At 36.4% G+C, this 16,026-nt stretch overlaps 2 pseudogenes; both read left to right on the top strand.

Moving 5' to 3' along the window:
• Positions 1–4,282: 4,282 nt before the first annotated feature.
• On the top strand, positions 4,283–5,622 carry LOC148877522 (epidermis-specific secreted glycoprotein EP1 pseudogene; annotated as a pseudogene).
• Positions 5,623–11,276: 5,654 nt separating this feature from the next.
• On the top strand, positions 11,277–12,105 carry LOC148877521 (EP1-like glycoprotein 4 pseudogene; annotated as a pseudogene).
• Positions 12,106–16,026: the final 3,921 nt, after the last annotated feature.

Raw genomic sequence — 16,026 nt, 5'->3', positions numbered from 1 at the left:
CCCTTTAGCACGTAAGCGGCGCCTCCCATGGACCGGTCTAAGCCAGGAGAGTGCCCCGGCCATTGGACTTGAGGTCATGATCCAATGCTACTGACTTTGGTGGAGCCATCCCATCGGGCAACTCCTAGCCTCTATGCGTTACAAAGGCTTGTTCTAGCCTGCCTTGGTCAGGATGCTGCACGGGTTCTTCCGCTGTAGAACTACCCCCGTGACAATAAAGCGTTTGTGTCATCATGTGTTAAGATGAAATTTGAGGGAAGATCGTCCCTCATCAATACATATAAAAAATTATTATTATTTTTATACAAAATTATAAATATTATATATAATATAAGCTCAATTAGGTTCTTAAGTTTTATTAGACTCGAATTTGACTCGATTAGTAAATGAGATTACATATATATTGGGCTCAAAGTTCAATTTAATCTGAACCAAGTTCACATTTTCATGATTCAAACTCATATATCTTGTGAAAAGCTCAATTCGTATCCACCCCCGTGCATATCCTACCAACCTTAATTGGTCTTCTCATTAGTGCACCTTGAACGCCATTTAGCTCCATATCATCTACTTTGGGCAACATTCATCATATAGCCCACTATAACATTTGGATTAGGTGCTTTGTCCACCATTATAGGCTCTTCCCTGGGGTGATCATGGGTTGGGCCCAGGTTAAGCTTTAAGGCTAAAACTAATTAAATTTTATGTAATATATATTGTATGTCCTTTTATAATGTTTATGTAAATAAAATAACACAATATGATATAAAGCATGTTCAATATGAGTCCATTACAAATGGACCAGGCCCATTTTAATCCAATAAATACTTTGGACCATTTTGGACTAGTCGAATTCAATCTCTGGACTATTTTATATGTTCAAATTGGTTTGGATTTAGATCTTCCCAATCCAAACTTGGTCCATTGAGACTGGTATTCTTATTTTCTATCAATGGACCAGATATTGGTTCATCTAACCCAATCCAATATAAATAGGGCTGTCAATGGATTGGAACTAGGTAGAACTGGTCCCGACACCGATAGACCTTGTTGACCCGGAACCGACCCAGACCCTATAGGGTCTATAATTCTAGACCCAGAACTGAACCGATCAGTTCTTGGGACAATTGGGTCCAACTTGATGGACCCGATTTTGATATGTATGCAAATAATAACCCTTTCTAAAAAATGTAATAAAACCCATTTGAAAACTAAAATACAATGAAAACCCTGCTAAAAATAATTATAGGGGTCGGGTCAGGTCCAAATTGGTTCAGGACAAGGTGGACCTAGTTTTGACCCAATAGTAATTGGGAATTTTTTAAGAACCTGACCGACCCATCAGGACAAGTTTTGAAACCAGAACCGCCCCAATGGGTCTGATTGCATTGGGTCTGACCTGACCCATTGGCAACTCTAAATATAAATCCATTACAGATAGTCTGGATCAAACCCTATGTAATAAATACTTTGGACCATTAAGTCTAGACTAGTCCAATTCAATGTCTTATTGGTCTGTCCAACCCATCCGAATTGATTTTAATTTTGACAGGGTCTAAATTGGGATAAGGTGGGTTGGCTCAGGCTACCTAGCCTGAGAATAAAAAAATCCAAGTCTAGTGTGTAAAAATTGTGGATCGGATCGGTTTAGGCTTGATCATGCCTGCCCAAGTTGCACCCATAGTTGGGAGTTTGGTAAAAGTTAAATGGGCCCAGCTGAAATGCCTGAACTCAATGCAATGTAAATTCATCAAATTGGGTCCCCAACTTGCAACCCTATGTAGTAATTGTTTTGTTTTAAAAAACAAATACACCTACTCACTCATCGGCGAAACACCCCGTAAGGGGACGTTATGCAACATTAATTGTTTTGTTTTTGTTTTTTTTTTTTTTTAATTTAAAAAACATATCAAAATCACTTGGTTTGAAAACAAATTTTCTCAAAAAAAAAAAAAAACTCAAACATTTTCTTGGTTGTGTATGTATTCTTTATTTTCGAAACTGAAATTAAAAACATGTTCTTAAATTTGTGGCTTCAAAAACATGTTTTGATCTGGTTATTGAGTATCATTTTATAAATCATATAAATTATACACCACAGAATTTGTTTTGGTTTTAAAAACCATTATTTGAATGGTACTCTTTTTAAAACAAAATCAACTTATTTTTTCTTTGAAAACAAAAGAAAGTTTAGCAACATGTTTTTGTTTTTTCACCTACATGGTGATATTAAAAACAAGAAAAAAAAAAAAAACATTTATGTTGTATTACACCCCTCAATCATGTTGTATACTTGCAAGTTGCAACTAATATGACTCTATCACTCAGCTACATAGTTTTTGATCTATCCTTGTCACATAATTGCAACTGTTGTTGCCTTTTATTTTTATCCATATCACAACAGAAACGGACTGATGCTTGGACAAGTGACAAGTATAGATTAGAATCAGAACACCCACAAACTGTTCCAACATTCTTATCCACATAACAGCACCGCTGTATAACAGGAATATCTCCCATGAATGATAAATTAAAGAGAGATATTCCCAACATCAAAGCCTTTGATGTATTGCTATGGCCCCAGCTTATGTGTTGGAGGGCCACACCAATACATCTAATTAAGGCCATTATTCTCTATTTCAACACTGCCTTAGCACAATAATAAAAATGGAGAATGACGGTTCAGCCCAAGTTAGAATTCATAGGTCCAAAGTATTATTGGGATAGGTGTCAGTTTAGAATTAATGCCAATTCATGGGCGGCATTAATGCATAGAGTGAAGATAATTGACCTTTTGAAATATTATAGATTTGCACAACGGGCCTGTCCATACTCCACCTATCTCTGGATAGGTGAAAAAATTTGACTGTTAGAATAAATCTAGGTTTAAAACTAAAAGCATCCAAACGTATGCCATTGTATCGTATGTACCATATCCATATCAAAATTAACACTACTAGATACAGAAAAAACATTGAGAGCTTGGACATTTTATTTTAACAATTCAAAATGTGAAAGCGCATCTTTAGTTTTCCATCCATGCATCTTCTTCCCGAAAAATTAAAGGAATGTTGACTGTAATTACATTTTTAGCCCCGCATCTACTGTAACCTGTCATGCACACTAAGCTTTCAAATACACAAAGTTAATTTTTTAGATAAATTTCTTAAATTATCCTTACTATTTAATTAATTGTCCTCTTGGTTTTGTTTCTTTGCATAACCATAAATGTGTTTGATGGGATTTTCATTGAATCCTGGTGATTTCTTCACTTCCTGCTTTTTCCCCCTAATTCTTCTTCAAAATCCCAAGGTACACAGGAAATTGGAATGAAAGAGAGTGCCATTTATTGTGTTTTGTTGAGTTTAGGTGTTGGAGTTGGCTGGTAATGCAGCACTGGACAATAAGAAAGAACAGAATTATCCCAAGGCATGTTTCGTTGGCAATGAGGAACGACAAAGAGTTAGGGAAACTTCTTGCCGGTGTGACGATTGCCTAAGGAGTTATTTTGCACCAGGGAAGTGAAGGGAAGATTGAGTTTTTCGAAGAAGAGAAGAAACAGGGAAAGTGGTGTCGTGGTGTCATGTGTATGAATTTTGAGAAAACATTACTAAACACTAATGGCAAGGATATAACTAATCAATTGTAAGATAATTTAAGGATACTCTAAGCCATATTTGGTTTGAAGGAAAAAGTAGGAAAAAGAAGAGAAATGTAGAAAAATCTATACAAGGCTTCTCTAATTTTTTTTTTTTTTTTCTTTCCATACTTTTTCCTTCAAATCAAACATACCTTAATGGTATAATTTATCAAGTTTAAAATATTTGCCTTTTTTTTATAAATAAGCAAATAGCCAATCCTTCCCCATCGAGGGTTAATTATTACCGTCCATATATATGGTTTATCACCACGTGTCAAATTTAGATCATCCATGTGGCATGCTTTTTCTGTATATTATTACATACCTAATCACCTCTCCTGTGCTTAAACTACTTGACTACTTGTTTTGCGAAGTGTGTGGCCGCTCCTTGTTTTTGCAAAATTGCAATCGGAATTCATAAACTGCTAAAGCACTTCTGAAAATAATGCGTGCACATCTCGTCAAAGTCAAAGTCAAATATTGCCAGATTTTGCTTTTCCATTATCCATCTTAAAACCAGCGTGGAGCCATTAATTCTAACTGGGAGTCTACTCTTATCTGTGTAGAGCCACTTGACCTCCTTTAATAAATTCAAATCGAGCAGCAGCAGCAGCCTACACCGACCAGGAGCAAAGCAAGCAACAATGTCTTCTTCATCACCAATCTCCATCTTCTTCCTTCTCATCTTCCTCCTCTTTTTCCTGGCTCAAGCCATCGTTCCTCCTTCCAAAACATTCAAGTTCGTCAATGAAGGCGAATTCGGTCAACACTACGTAGAATATTATGCAGACTATCGTCTCTTACCGCTCGCCGCACCCTCGCCCTTCGCTCTCTGCTTCTACACCAGCGTTCCTCACAAGTATACCCTAGCGATGAGAATGGGTGTAAATACAGAAGGCGAGCCCATGCGCTGGGTCTGGGAAGCAAACCGTGGCAACCCTGTTGGCGAGGGAGCCACTCTCACATTTGGCACCGACGGCAATCTCGTCCTGGCCGACGCTGATGGTCGGATTGCTTGGCAGACTGGTACTGCCAACAAGGGCGTTGTTGACCTCCAAGTGCATCCCAACGGCAACTTGGTCTTACTTGACAGACGACGTAGATTTGTGTGGCAGAGCTTCGACCACCCCACCGACACTCTCTTCATCGGCCAGCTACTGCGCCCTGGCGGACCCAATAAGCTGGTTAGCCGTGCGTCTATTGAAGATAACTCAGAAGGGCCTTACAGTTTAGTCTTGGAGGAGAAGCGATTGGCTCTGTATTTGAAGAGCAACAATTCGGCCAACCCAATTCTCTATTATACCTCTGAAGATTTGGGAGTTCAAGATGGGTCTCTGACGAAGGTAGCCTTTACTAGTTCTCCCACATTTAAGGTGAGAGAGTATGAGCTAAGATTGGATATTGATGTCGATAACTCCACCGTTCATGTGATTAATATCATCTTGGCAACACCCAAATACAATAGCACCTTGTCGATACTTCGATTGGAGTGGGACGGCAACCTCAGGGTTCACACTTACTATGATCTTTCCAGATTTCATGCGTGGGAGTTATCTCTCGCCCTCTTCGACAGAAACGTGGACATCTTCGACAACACTAGGCGAGAGAGCGAGTGCCAGTGGCCTAGCAAATGTGGGTCGTTAGGAGTTTGTGAGGACGACCAGTGCGTGGCTTGCCCTAGGCCGCAGGGGTTGATAGGTTGGAGCAAGAGTTGTGCACCGCCAGCTCTCCCGCCGTGCAAGGCCGGAGCCAAGGTGGATTACTACAAAGTGGATGGGGTTGAACACTGGATGAACAAGTATTACGAGGGAGATGGACCCACGAAGCTGGCTGACTGCAAGGATAAGTGTAGCAAGGACTGTGGCTGCTTGGGCTTCTTTTATAAGGAGGAATCCTCTACATGCTTGGTGGTTCCTGAACTTGGCACTCTAGCTAAGGTCTCAAATCCCTCTCATGTGGGTTATATCAAGATATCTAACTAGATAGATGATGGATTGTGTATCTGTATGTAAAAATAAATAAATGTCTTAAGGTTTGTGACATATGATTATGCATGTGATGCAATGGGTTTTGGGTTTTATCAAAATAGAAAAGATATAAGAAGAAATGTCGACAACCTTGGAATTGTTAAATCCATGAATTAAATAATTATACTACAGACAAGAGCCCACCTTCCTGAAGTAGTTGTATTACTTGTATATACCCTAGACCACTTTGTTGGTTGGTGGAGGTATCAATTTGGTCCAGGCCAATTTTACATTTATATAAATCCTTTTTGTCGGCAGGGGTATTAATGGATTGGGCTTTTTCCATGGGATTTATTTGGGAAGTTCATATCCAGCTGCAAGACATGAGTGAAGCTTTAATTCTAGGTTTAGTCCATGGTACCAATATGAGTTGGGCCAGGTTCGTCTAGGTTTAGTCCATGGTAAGTAGAAATTGGAATTAGTTGAACACAACACGGTGGCTGTTCACCAGGCTGTGATATCAATGATAATGTCCCACGCTAGTGAGGGCCTACAATAAAAATTTAAATGGTTGTAGGTCTTTTTTTTTTTATTACTGGCATAGATTTTTATCATTAGTTTTACAGCCCGCTAAACAGCATAGGGTACAAGGGTAGACTAAAATGGTCACTGATGTGTAGAAACAGCCTGGTCTAAGTGCATATTGGGCCAGACTAAATATTTCGAAGTCCACTGAGCTGGGCAACATTAAATAGGTTTCTATTTATAGCACTTTGGGCCTAGATCTTGGTAACGATGGCAACTACACATCAAGGTGCTGCCACGTTATCAAAAATAAGCAACTACATATAATATAAGGGGAATCTTGACTCTGAACAGAGGACCCAAAGAGGGGTCTGGGGTCCATAACTTGCCACTTGGCCCATTGCAACAATGGGGACCTACCACTGAAGGGCAGTGATAAAATGTTAGGCCCAACCCAGCTCTAAACGTCAGCCAAGCTACGCTGCAAAACTTCTACAATTCCAATAACCCTATAACCTAGGTTTTGCCTAAAAATATTATTGAAATTTCATATAATTAGGGCACTAAACATATAATAAAAATAAAAAAAAAATCTATACTGCTGGAAATACATGATACCTCAAGAACATTGAACAATGAAAACCACCTGTGAATTTGATAAATAACCACCTAATTGGTTATCACTTTTATGATATTGGTTGATTGAGTACAAGTTTTTTTTTTTTTTGATATTATAATTAAACCCAAAAAATTAATATTTTGAGAGAGATACCATAATTGTCATGTCTTAAAAATAAAAGGGTAAATTGTTGAAACCTCCTCTTAAATTTCTGATTTTTGCTGAAACCTCCTCTTAAGTTTGGTAATTGATAATACCTCTCTTAAACTTTTTGGCATTGTTGCACGTAGACCCTTTCTAGTAGAATTTTCTGAAAACAGGCATGAAAATGTCTAAAATACCGACACAGTTACTTTTGATAAAAATGATTATTTTCCAAATTTTCTCTTCATATGAATCACTACCTCAAATCTTTTCAAATCTCTTCAGAAATTGATTTTTTTTTTCGAAATTTGCCCTTCATATCAATCACTCAAAAGTAAAGCTGCAACTTTAAATTCTTTGTTTTTGTTGTTCATAAAGTCCTTATTGTTTTTCTCCTCCTGTAGAAATCAAACTCAGTGGTAACTGCATGGGTATTTTAGACATTTCCATGCATTTTTTTAGAAGATTCTACTAGAGGGATTCTACTTGCAACTGTATTAGAAAGTTCAGGGGAGGTGATTGCAATTACTAAACTTCAGGAGAGGTTTCAACAACGGTAGAAAACTTCAGGGGAGATTTCAGCAATTTACTCAAAAAAAAAAACTGTAAAAATAAATAGTAAAAAGTTGGGAAACATGGATTTGCACTCACTTAAGGAGGCAACAGTGTTTTCAACAACCAAGACCCAGCCAGTTGAACCAGTGACCCGATCATGATTTCGGTTTGGGTCAACCTGTAACCTGCTATAGTGCTATATTATAAAAGACTGTTGACTAAGTCAAATACCCATCATCTGGACAATTGAACAATTGATCCATCTTACCCGCTTAACATGTTACCAGGAGTTTATATTATTTATTATTTTCAAATTTTTTAATTTATTGTTATGATGACACAAGTTGATGATCTGCTGATACGTACATTGATCCAGTGGAATAGCGGTTCAGCCTCTAAGCCGATATAAGACAGAATTTTACGAAAATAAAACGTCGGAGGTCCAAATTCTTGGTTTATATTGTCATACATTAAACAAAAACATATATTTTAAAGGGTAAATGGCTGAAAGTTACTATAAAGTTTGGTAATTCTAATTAATTATCTCCCCTAAAGTTTTTGACATAGTTGCAACTTGCAAGTATATCTTATCTATGAAAATCTTCTAATAAGAGGCATGACATGCCCTAAATATCCATGTAGGTTTACTACTGAGACTGATTTCTATAGGAAAATAATACAAACTTTATAAACAACAAAGAAAAGAGAGTTTAAAATTGTAGCTTTTATCTTTGAGGGATTGATATGAAGGGCAAATTTTGAAAATAAATCAATTTTAGAAAAGAGTTGGAGAGGCTTAGGATAGTGATTGATATGAAGAAAATTGGAAGATAAACATTTTGATCAAAAGTAACTGCATAGGTATTTTGGACATTTCCATACCTCTTGTTAGAGGAATTTAACAGGGGGCCTATTTGCAACTACGTCAAAAATTTTAGGGGAGGTGATTGCAGTTATCAAACTTCAGGGGAGGCTTCAGCAATGATAAAAAACTTCACAAGATGTTTCAACAAATGACCCTATTTTAAATTGACAGAAATCTATGTATCTAGTGGCAACCTGTAGAATGTATAGAATACTGTATTTTTAAGGGAGAAAAATGAAATAGCAGTGATTCACCAAAGAGAGAATTTAACATCACCAAATATTCATCCAACTTCAGAAATTTTTTTTCATGATTTTTAACAAAAAGAATGCCCAAAAAATCCTACTAGGAACCAATTCATAGACAATGCAAAAAAAAAAAAAAAAAAAGCAAGAAAATTTTGGATTTCTCATTTGAAACCAAAAAAATTCAAATCAAACAAATAATCATCCAAAAAAATCCAAAAGAACACCAAACATGGAGGGGAGGAGTTTGGGCGAACTATCCTTCTTGTTGCCAGCGACTGGACGGTGGGATTGTCGCCGTTGAACTAGTCTAAAAGCATATCTACAAACACAAAGAAGAGGGGAGTTTCAAACTTAAAAAACCCAAGAAAATAGCTTCAAATCGAAGAAAAACTTCACAAAAAACACAGAAAAGGGCAAAACAACAGGTCTGCTGGTCGTTTTTCCCCACCATTAATTGTTGTTGGTGGACTGGAAATCGAAGGCGTCACTCCTTGGTTTGTTGTGTTCAAATGGGAGGAAAGGGAAGAAAACCCTTGTGCGGGGATATTTTGGGTATTAAAAAATTAACAGGGACTCATCCCATTTGATTGGAAGAAGCACTTCTCCAAGAAGTGCTGAAAAAAAAGCAACCTTTAGGTCAATTTTTTAAGAAGTGCTTTTTTTTAAAAAATACTTCTTCCTCACTTTTTTACCAAACACATATAAGCACTTAATAACCACTTAATGTGTGGTCACAGCTCTTAAAAGAAGCACTTATTAAAAGAAATATTTTTTAGAAGTAAAATCAAACAGAGTTTAAAATGAGAAGATTTTTCAATTGTGAATATAGAATATCACCAATGTTAATCAATTTAGTATTTTTTTTTCTAAACTCCAGAGAAGACATTGGTCGTTGCTTCGATGTGAGATCATTTACAAGTTTCAACATTATGTGGTAAAGGTATCCCTTAAAAGAAGCAAGAGATATGGTCAGATGCAGCACTATATTTATTTAATATTTTTCTCGTGTTTTTGCAAATAATGTCATGGTCTTGCCCAAATCAGCATTGTAAACCAAAGGGTAATTAAACAATATTAATTATTTTAATATGTGCATTTCTAACTAATTACTATGACCACCAATCAAATATATATTCATCTTGAATTAATGCCCTAAGCTTAGTAGGAAATAAGAATCAATTAATTACATAGACACAGTTTTGGAATTAACTGAACCAACAAAAAGAATAGAGAACTAGAGAGTGCCCATCTCTTTGATAGTCTATATAAACTAATGGCATCAGTGAATCACCCATAGATAGAGCATATATAAAATAACACTTTCTTCCTTTTCATTAATCACCAAAATGCGTTGCTTGTCTAATTTGTCAAGTACTGTAAGACCCAAATCTAGATATTTTGAGATACATTTATTTATATGGAGCCTTACCAAACAGCTTCTTGACTGTCAGCAAGTTTTTTTCCTATTCCATGAGTAAGGGTGATTATGTACTGGTTTTGGATTGAACCCCGTCCAGTCCAAAATCAATTTGGATGGATTGGATGGACTAATAAAACATTGGATTGGACCAATCCAATCCAAAATATTTATTAAATTGGATTGGACATGGTCCATCCGTAACAAATTTATATTGGATTGGGTTAGATTAAGCCAATGTTTGGTCCATTAATATAAGATAAGAATATATGTGTCAATGGACCAAGTTTGGGCTGAAATCAATCTAAATCAAAATGAATTTGAATAGATTAGACGGTCCAGACATTGAACTGGACCAGCCCAAATTGGTCCAAAACATTCATTGGATTGGATTGGACCTAGTCCATTTATAATGGACTCACATTGCACTGGATCGGATTGGACCAAATCCAGTCCAATTGACACCCCTATCCTTGAGCAGCTGGACTGTCAAAATCAATTACTGCTTTGCTTTTCTTAATTAATGCCCATTTTCCTTCGACCTTATGAGAAGCCGATGACGGCCCATCAATACAAGAGAATTGCTAGCTAGTTTTTACTTGTTCAAAGCTTTTTCCAGACTAAAATCTGAAGCTTTGGTCGCCTATATATAGACCTGCAGCCTTGGGCCTCCTCTCTAACAATTGAACAGACAAAACAAAACAAATATAAGGAAGGGAGGGCCATAGGCTGACACAATAATGCTGTATTCATCATCATCAGTTTCGACGAAGAAAGGTTGAATGTTATTGAGCAGCAAAGGTAAACAGAGGTCTCAGAGTTGATAGAGTCGTGTGTTGATGACGGTTTATTCCCATTTTTATAAGGAGAGACCTTGAGGTCCTGAAAGGAAGGGGTCAAAAGGGGTTTGATTCCTATTTAGAAAGGAGATTTTTGATTCAGTGTCAGTTGTTAAGAGGATACTAATAGGGGTTCACCACGTGTCGTGCAAGATCTTTCTAGAATGAATTTTCCTTTCGTCCAAGAATTCTCATGATATATGTGTGCTACTTCCCCTTATGAGTCTCTTGTATTAGCATTGCACAGTCAGAGCTAATCTAGCGTTGTTCATTCAATTTGCTAAATGTCTTGTCATGAATGACTTTGGCTTGTTGTAGTCATGCAATGGTTCTTTAGTCCATCACAAGTCTGCATGACTTTAAGCTCATCGCAAGCCTATAATGGATTATGGGCTCATTGCAGGCCCTCAGTGACTTTTTTGCCGTCATGGATATTTCTGTCGTCCTGGTTTGCTGAACTGATACGCTTTTGGTAGGTCAAGAGCTTCAACTCGGCGGACCCGCCAAGATCGTTAACCGTGTGTCTAGTGTTGATGGATCCCAAGGACCATATAGATTTGTGATGGAGCAGAAAAGAGTTGCTTTGTATCTTAAGAATAAGAACTCCCCAAAGCCCTTGCTTTACAACTACGATGAGTTTGGGAACGGACAACAGTCCCTGGCCTATGTAAAGTTCAACAGTGAACCTGAAACAGATGAAGCCTTTGCTTTTGATTTAAAATTTGAAGCTTCCATGATCAATACCTCTGATGATTCAACTCACTTCTGGGCTAGACCAAAATACAATAGCACCTATTCTATGCTTTGATTGGAATAGGATGGTAATCTGAGGATCTACACCTACTATGACAAGATTGAGTGGGATGCTTGGGAAGTAACATTCACCCTCTTTGACAGAAACGGGAGGATGGGCGAGTGTAAGCTGCCTGCGAGATGTGGATCATTCGGAGTTTGTGAGGATGAGCAATGTGTAGCATATGTCCTAAGCCTCGTAGCTTGACATGGTGAAGCAAAAGTTGTGCACCCCGTTCTTCCTCTCTGAAAGGCTAAAGCCAATGTAAAATTATTATAAAATTGTGGTTGTTGAGCATTTCCTGAATGAGTACATAGAGGGAGATGGTCCAATGAATCAAGCTAAGTTTAGGGATAAGTGTAACAAGGAATGTGGGTGCTTAGGTTTCTTCTACAAGGAAGAATCCTCCAAATGCTTGCTGGCTCCTGAACTCGGCACTCTCAGTAAAGTGTCCAACTCATCTCATGTAGCTTTCATTAAGATCTCTAAGTAGATCTTAGTGAGTGATCTCATTACTTCCTCTCTTGAACCGAAGCTAATTTGGGTGTCCATAATAAATAGAGTGCACCTCTAGTAACTCCAATGCTGCTGCTGATGGAGCTACCTATTAAATAAGTTTATTTGGAAATCTATTAATAAAATAGAAGCAGATGTTATGAAACTTTCATGTCTGAATCTCTGAATGATGGTTACCATATATGGGAGGTTGATTGAATTATATATGGACATATCCCTAGATTATTAATCTGCCTAATAACTGCTTACCTTTGAGCTAACTCGGCATAGATTCATAAACTAGCTCTTGTTGCTCAACTTGTTAAGACAGATCTAATGCCATTCTTATTTATCAAGTTCACAGAGTCGGACCAATTATTAAGTGGGATAGTTCTATCTAACCGGATTAGACCCGATTTTCTTTTTTTTTTTTTTTTTTGTAAGCCGATTAGACCCGATTATACTTCACATCTATTACTTATTATAAAATAAATATAACAAAAACTACAAGAAAACTAGCTGATCATTATATTAAGTCTTAACTATATGATCGGTAAAACTGTAAATCGAGTCGTGCTGCCCGTGGCCCAGCACGATGTCACATAGGCCGTGCCAGGCATGGCACGATCATGTGGGCTGTGTTGGGTCGGGGGTTTTAGGTCTATGGGCTGGCACGACATGGCATGAATCTATGTGTTGTGCCAGCACAGCCCATGGCACAGCATAGAACAGCCCAGCCCGCAGGCCTATAACGGGCCAAGTGTAGCCCGTCCAAGAAAACTAGCTGTTGGGGCCCTTGGGTGAACCCCTAAATGGCTAGTTTTAGCTTGTGTAGGGGTTTTTACAAAAATACCCCATCAATCAACAACTATAAGCCTATAAGTGGCTATATAGGGGGGTATTTATGTATTTTGGCTTTGGGGGAACAAAAACACAATAATGGCCCTCTAACAGTTATATCCTATAATACAATAGCTAGTTTGGGACTTTGGGGACATTTGGGTAAAGTGATAAATGACTTTATAATGACCAAAATACCCCTCCCAATAATTAAGAAATGGCTAGCTTTTAGTGTGTTTTGGGCAATTGAATTATTTTCAATTCTTATAAATAGCCCAATCCTTCACCATTCTCATCACACCATTTCAATAATTCTGAATTCTTTTCTCAATTCTTTATTCTCAATCTCTCATCTCATACTGTCATAGTGTCATACACTTAGCAATTTAGGAGGCTTTGGACTTTGAGGCTTCAACAGTTGAAATCAAGTCGAGATTCTGAACAGGTAATCAAGTCATCCGGGTAAGTATAGTTATATTAATTTTATTTTTTATAAATATAAAAATAAATATATACATATAAAAAACGTTTTTATTTTATATACCAAAAAATAAGAATTATAAACATCACTTACAATTATACGTAAAAAATAAAAATACTATATATAAAATATTATTATATATAATAAAAATTATTTTATATATATATGTATTTATTTTTATATGTATATGAGCTAAGCTTGATTCGAGCTAGAGACTTGATCTGCTCAAGTTTGGCTTGGTTCAAAGCTCGCAAGTTCGAGCTCAGCTTAGCTTGAGCTTGATTGCAAGCCAAGTTTTTTTCTAAACAATAAAAATACTTTCTTTATTATACATACAAAAAATTGAGAACTGTTAAAATTATTTATTATTATACATATAAAAATAAATATATACATATAAAAAAGCATTTTTATTTTACATACAAAAAAATAAGAATTATAAACATTATTTACTATTATACATAAAAAAATAATAATATTATTATATAATAAAAATTATTTATTATATATACATTTATATGTATATGTATATGTATGCATATAAAAATATTTATGTATTATACTAGGCTCGAGTAGGCTCGCGAGCCTCATGAGCCGAGCTTCACTAGGCTTGAGCTCGACTCGATTTCCTATATATTAGGCTCGAGCTCGGCTCGAAGCTTGGTTTTAACCGAGTTGAGCTAAGCATTTCACGAGCCAAGATCAAATAGGTCGTGAGAAGCTCGGCTCGTGGCCATCCCTAAGTAGCCTGATTTGGAAAGTATTTAAAATAAAGGATGTTGAGGGGAAGGAAAAAAGAGTTGTTTGCCAAAAATGTAAGATCGACTTTAGTTTCAATAGCAATGGTGGTATTAGCCACTTAGGCAGACATTTGATCTTCCATGAGAAACAAGAAAAAGACATTTACTTTATTTTAAATATTTGCTAAATGTTGAGGATAAATTACAAAACAAAGAAGGTCATGACACTACTACACCTGATGAAGAAGATGATTAAAGTCAAGGAGATGGAGTAGTTTATTTTATTTTATTTAGATTATTTGTTATTTTTTCAACAATGTAATTTTTTATTTTCAATTTATATTTTTTTTATATTTTAAATGAAATAAAATTCTTATTTTTTTTCAATTTGTTGTGCATCTTGTATTTCGGTAAGTATTTTTTTTCATTTCTTTCTTAGATTTCTTTATTTTTTTTCAATTTGTTTCTAAAGAAAAATTAAGTATTTTAGTTTTACTTAACAAAAAAAAAATTAAAAAATATCAAAATATCAAAAAAAAAAAAGTTTGGACATTTCTAACCTGGTTTGGCCGATACACAAGCCCACGGCACGGGCTTAAACTGTAGGCCATGCTGAGCTGATCCCCCAAAATATCCTAAGGAAAGGAGACACAGTCTGCACTTTGCACAGACTGTATATAGGGCATACGATACCAGTCCAACACGACCCATTTTACAACTCTAGTGATAGAAAAAGAGACTTGAAACAGTAATAGCCGGCCCTGACGTGATTCATAATTGCGACTCAAAGCAACATAACCAGAATTGATATAAATCAGTTTGGTCGGTTTAATTCTGTAAGATAGACCCGATTGAATAACAGCTCCATGAATTGATAATTATGGATAAGAGCCCACCTTTCGGGAGGTAGTTGTATTTATCCTAATTCCTAAACCACTTTGTTGGTTGATGGAGGTATCAATGGGTCCCAGATTCTACTTCTATACAAATCCATTTTTGTTGGTAGAGTTATGAATGGATTAGGACAACATCCAGCGAGACATAACTGAAACTTCAATTCTGGATATGCCCCACGGATCTAATATGAGTACGACCAAGTTATTATACGTCAGTGAATTCTTTTTTTTTTTTCTTTACAATTAGTCGGCTTTGAGGATTCTTTTTTATCTAAAGGGGCGAGAATGGGATTAGGATTTCTAGCCCTGTTGGATAATGGGTGGGATACTTGAATTCAGGACTGGGGACGGAGCATTCTAAAACAACCATATGGCAAGTGTTGCACTTTAATATATATAGATCCAGATTCTCTTCTCTTTCCCATTAGTTTCTTTTGATTCTCTCTCTTCGTTGATCAAGGCATTAACTCCTTTTCCTCTTAATAACTCCATTAAATTACTTAAAAATTCACTGACTTATTCTTCTTTTACTTTGATTTTTTTGCTTAACCCAAGCCTAGGCATACATCAGGCTCACAAATTTCAAGGTCGAGATTGGGCTTAATATTTCAAGCTTTGCTTAAGCCCAACCCGACCTATAAACAAAATAGCATTTAAAATTTAATTAAATCATGCAAAAATAATGCTTGAGTTACACACAAAGGGTTTATTTTTTATTTTTTGCTTCAATTTCACCTACTAAAGGCCATGCATCACACAGCCCCCAACTTACCAACTAGAAATTTATACATATACGCACACACTCAAACAAGGGACGGTATACTGTTTTATCTTCTTTTTCTTTAATGTTTGATTTTTTGTTCATATCAGAAAAAAAAAAAAAAAACAATTATGGGTGACTCCCACCAATATTTGACATTCCAACAATTTAAATGCCAAGAATTATCATCCTCCCATACGTT

Source organism: Nelumbo lutea, chromosome 1 (assembly GCF_056320005.1).
Source record: "Nelumbo lutea isolate HS-2025 chromosome 1, American lotus-T2T, whole genome shotgun sequence".
NCBI classification, from domain to species: Eukaryota; Viridiplantae; Streptophyta; class Magnoliopsida; order Proteales; family Nelumbonaceae; genus Nelumbo; species Nelumbo lutea.
The sequence above is the reverse complement of the archived record's forward strand: the minus strand, read 5'-3'. Positions and strand labels throughout refer to the sequence as shown.